The 5,533-nt window shown below is 32.5% G+C and overlaps 1 non-coding gene across 1 annotated transcript; it reads left to right on the forward strand.

The window, feature by feature from the left end:
- The first annotated feature begins 4,924 nt into the window (after positions 1-4,924).
- Positions 4,925-5,005, forward strand: TRNAL-AAG (transfer RNA leucine (anticodon AAG)). Its single transcript has one exon. It is a non-coding gene; the product is annotated as a tRNA-Leu (tRNA).
- Positions 5,006-5,533: the final 528 nt, after the last annotated feature.

A 5,533-nucleotide genomic window follows, 5' to 3' on the forward strand; every position in this document is an offset into this window, starting at 1 on the left:
TATAGGTTGTTGCGGCGCGCAACCTGATCCCACCATACAACACAAATTCCTCCCTTATTTCACTGTAACGATATCAACAACAGTAAATAATATATATATATATATATATATATATATATATATATATATATATATATATAGTTGCGGCGCGCAACCCGATCCCACCATATGTCAATATCATAATCATAATTCACCCTTATTTTACCATGTCAATCCACCCTTATTCCATCTGTTGCGGTGTGCAACCCGATCCCACCGTATATTACAAATTCACCATTATTTTACCTGTTATGGCGTGCAACCCGATCCCACCATATCAATATCAAGTACTCCATAAGTACAGTAAAACTCACACTTCAAATCATAGAAAAACCCTTTACAATTCCAAGACACCAAACTAAACAAATAGGAAACCTTGTACAATATGATAATCCGAATAAGTAATACTACACATCGAGACCAATCCAGAATTTACAACTACAAGGTACAGATAAACCAACTTGAGCAAATAGTAAGAGATTATGAAACTATGGAAAGACCTAATATCATAAATAGGAGAAAACAATGAGTACAAGTGGCAATTAGGCATGGAAACACATTTAGAGCATATAACAACTAAGACACGAAAAGAGATAATATAAGAAGAACGGGAAAGCAGGGAAAAATAGATAATTCGGCGGCGAATAAGCACTCGTCACCTCACATATACACCGCTCACATGAAATTCACATAGCAAAATAGTCCGACGGTTCCTAATTCCCTTAAGTCAAGATTAGACACAACACTTACTTCGTTTCAAAGACCACTCAAAGCTCAACCACAGCTTTGCCTTTCAAACCAGCCTCCGAACCAATAATATCTAGCAAATTACCAATCAAATGATTCAAATTAAGCCTTAGAGATCACCTACGATTGTAAAAGATTCAATTTAGGTCATTATTGAAAAAGTCAACAAAAGTTAACTCCCAGGCCCGCTTGGTTCAAACCCGAAATTCGAACCAAAATCCGATTACCCATTCCCCTCCGAGCCCGGTTATGTAATTTATTTTGGAATCCGACCTCAATTTGAGGTCTAAATCCCAATTTTTCAAAAATCCCTAACTTTACCCAAACCCCCAAATTTTCACCATGAAAACACTAGATTTTAGGTTAAAAACTTGTGAAATATAATGAAAGATTGAAAGAAACTAGTTTAGAATCACTTACCAATGATTTGGGGAAGAAAGAGTCTTGAAAAAATCGCCTCTAACGTTTTAGGTTTTGAAAATTTGAGAAATGAACCAAACATCCCGTCTAAGTCATATTTGTTCAACTATAGATGCCGCATTTGCGACATGGGCTTCGCAATTGCGAAGCCCACAAATGCGATAATTTCATCGCAAATGCGAGAAATATCACACTTCTACAATTTTCGCAAATGCGAAGAATAGTTAGCAAGTGCGAACACAGGCTTGATCGCAAATACGACCCAGTGATCGCAAATGCGAAAAATGGCTATGTGTGCTGCCTTCGCAAATGCGAACTAGTGTTCGCAAATGGGGACTGCCAGGATCGCAATTGCGAAGGTCTTTCCCCCAACCCACTGCTCGCAAATGCGATGGTCTCTTCGCAAATGTGAGGCTCGCATTTGCGAGCCAGACCTCATAATTGCGAAGTCTGTAGATCAGTTGCAGCAGCTGCTATGTTTTCTAAGTTCAAAACACTATGTAGCCTATCCGAAACTCACCTGAGCCCTCGGTGCTCCAAACCAAACATGCACACAAGTTATAAAGCATCATACGAATTTTCTCGCGCGATCAAATTGCCAAAATAACACCTAGAACTATGAATTGAACACCAAATCAAAGGAAATTTTCAAGAAGACTTTAAAACTTTTATTTTCACAACCGAACGTCCGAATCACGTCAAACTAACTTCGTTTCTCACCAAATTTCACAGACAAGTCATAAATATTATGGTGGACCTGTACCGGGCTCTGGAACTAAAATACGGACCCGGTATCAATAAATCCAAATATCAGTCTCATAAATCTTTCAAACTTTTAATTTTCTACAAAAATCAATAACTCGGGTTAGGGGCCTCCGAATTCGATTCCAAGCATGTGTCCAGGTCCCAAATTACGATACGAACTCACCGAAACTGTCAAAATATGAATCCGGGTCTGTTTACTCAAAATGTTGACCGAAATCAACTCAAATAAAGTTTTGTCAAAGTTTTTTATTTTTCACAATTTTTAACATAAAAGCTTTTCGGAAACACGCCCGGACTCCGCACGCAAATCGAGGAGGGTAAAATGAGATTTTAAAGTTTCGGATCACAGAATTAGGTTTTAAAACATAAGATGACCTATCGGGTCATCACAAAAAGCTCCTAATATATATATATATATATATATATATATATATATATATATATATATATATATATATAGCCCTAATATATATAATATTTTGTAAAGTGTTTTCATGTTTACAAAATCAAATAAAGGTGAATATTAAAACTGTTATAATTTAGTGCCGAAAAAAGTTAATTATAAGACATTAAACTCTATAGTTGAAGCTTTGGCTTTTTGAAATTTTCGAAAGCAAATTAAAGTAGTATTCCACATCATTAAGATTTAAGGCCACTAACACGTTGCTTATTTTCTGTTTTTGTCTTCTTTTCATAAATTAAAGTTATTTATTTTCTTTATCTTATACAACTTGTATGAGCATTCGATGTTTGGATTTTATAGTGAATGACTGTTATACACCTATAAGAACATTCGATGTTTATATATTTTTTGGATATTATAGATAAAAATTATCCAAAAATTAATTATTTTTCCTTTTTAATGTTACATATAAAAGATAAGAAATTATTCAAATGTAAAATCTCAAAAGATATGCATATTTCACTAATTAAATATTGAAGAAAGCTAATACATTATTAATAAATTCATAACTAAACTTATAAAGATCTAAACTCTAAGGCAGATATTTTAAAGCTACCTAAAAAATATTCTTTCAAGATTGATAGAAGAACTCTGTAATTGTAGATTGTTTCGTATATTTCATTCTCTTACTAGCGATATAAAGCTTGAATTGGCGAAAATTCGTGTCCAAATTTTCAGCAAAAAGGTATCCAATAGATTTTCCTCGAAGACAATCTTAGAGCTTAATAGTTAAATTTTCTATCTAAATATTATTTGAAATTTGTCCAATGAAAAAAGATATCATATGCAAATCTTCAAATATTATCTTATGCAAGATAGAAACTTTATTTTATGGAAAATATTGTGTGCATATGTTTAAAATATCATTAGTAATCTTAAAGATTCTATATGATTGTTATAGAGGAGTAATTTTACAAAGAGCATTCTGCTATAAATATGTTTGTTGTTGTTATCGTTAAAAAGTTGTTATAGAGAAGTAAAATATACCTTAAAAATCGGTTCTGAGAAAAACTTACTTGACTTTTATAGTGAATGACTGTTATACGAGAATGTTGTTATAGATCATTAAGGCCACTAAGACGTTGATTATTTTCTATTTTTTCTTCTTCTCATACATTAAAGTTGTTTATTTTCTTTGTCTTATACAACTTGTATGTATAAGCAATTTCTTAACCAACACCTCCATATATGGGGACATAACTTCCACCTACTTTTTCAGCAACAACCAAGCATGATATAGTCAAGATTTGCTAGATGATACATTTTCTTCAAATTTCAATAAAATAGGAGTATTATTTTAAAGCGAAAATTTCTTAACAAAGAGAACACTTTCACAATTGGCGTTCAAACAACACTTATTTTCTGAAAGATCTCAGCAAATAAATATGACGTATCAGGCTATGCAATAAAATATGACATATGACGTATCAAAGTTTCAATCTTGATAAAGAGTCTTGCTATTTTTCTTTTTCTATTTCTTTGATTTCTATTTAGAAAACAATTTAAAAGGGAATATCTTGTCATGCACGCTAGGGTGGGTTGAATTAATCAGACGAAAGTGGTAGGTAAGAATCATTTTGAATTTAAAAATAATAATTAAAAGAGTTTCCATGAACTTTTCAAAAAAGAAGGAAGGTGTCCATATTTTGAGTTTCACCAACAACTTATTGTAATATTTTAGTTTGAATTACTCGTGTGACGTAGCACACTGCATAAGCCATTCCCAAGATTAACAATTAAGAAGAAAAAAATAATAAAATAAATTAAAAGAAAAATAGACTAAGATATCTAGATATACATTTGCCACATTTCGAGTTGAAAATTGTCATTTTGAAATTTTAAAAAATAATGCATGCACCAGTATTTTAATTAATTTTTCCAAACATATATATATGAGCTAAAGGCAAAAAGAAAAAGGCGTGGAGGGGAGTTAAAAAATTGCCATTAGATAATACGATGTAGTCCGTCTAAAAGAAATAGTATGAAGTAGTTCGTATCATTTCATTTTAACATGTTTAGGCTATACGCTCTTAAGTCTTAATTCTATTTAACAACTTTAAGTTATCATTCTTTTGCACTGTCCGATTGCAGTAGAGGGTCACTTAAGTTGGTCAAGTTAGGAGCAGGACCGTTACTTTGCTTAGTTAATTTTCTCAATTACATTAATCTATATTCATCCAAGTTAATTGCTAAGGTGCTTTCTGAAGTCATAACCACTTGGCTAGCGCTCATCTCCAGCTTTGTTTTCATTTCATACGTCATTTCCGTATGCAATACCTCTTATTTAATCTTGTTATATATTCAAGCCTTCTCGCAACAGTAATTGAAAACAGAATTGAAACTGGATATAATTGAAGGAAAGACTATATAGGTACGTTAGGAGGGTACGATTAAGCAGGTACGTAGACAAAAGGTTATGGAACACAGATAATGCGGTATCTGTTGGAGTCAGAGGTGCAATCATACAATAATGACATCATCAACATTAATGTTGAGATGGCCGAGTTGGTCTAAGGCGCCAGATTAAGGTTCTGGTCCGAAAGGGCGTGGGTTCAAATCCCACTCTCAACATTTACTTTTGTTTTGAAGTATCAGCGGCTCAGCGCTGTGTTGTTCTTTTCCCTCTTTCATTATCTTTTCTTTACAAAAGAAACATAAAAAGCTAATGAAATAAAATATTAATTATTCTAAATATTCTTTAGGAGCATTAATTGACAGCTTTTGAAATTTTTCTAAGAGTAAGTTTGTAAAAATATTATATTTGGAAAGTTGTACTTGCTAGATGTTCTTCGTTATTTAGGAGTAGAAAAATTAACTTTTCGTGAAAAGAAACGCTCTCAAACAAAATTCTTTTAAAAGAACATTTTACAAAAACTTGTAGAAAAAATTAATGATTAAATGGATAAGATTTTCACACCCATAATTAGTATTGGAAGCGTGTCAGGCTAATAGAAGAGGAAAAATATTTAAAAGAGAAAAATAATAAATTACACAAAACAAGACAAGATTTACGTGGTTCGGCAATTTTTGTCTCCTCCTCGGCCACACAGAGAATAGTTCTTTATTAATTGAAGAGAAAGAAGAGGTTGATGGATGGTC

Source organism: Nicotiana tomentosiformis, chromosome 11 (assembly GCF_000390325.3).
Source record: "Nicotiana tomentosiformis chromosome 11, ASM39032v3, whole genome shotgun sequence".
In the NCBI taxonomy this organism is placed as follows: domain Eukaryota; kingdom Viridiplantae; phylum Streptophyta; class Magnoliopsida; order Solanales; family Solanaceae; genus Nicotiana; species Nicotiana tomentosiformis.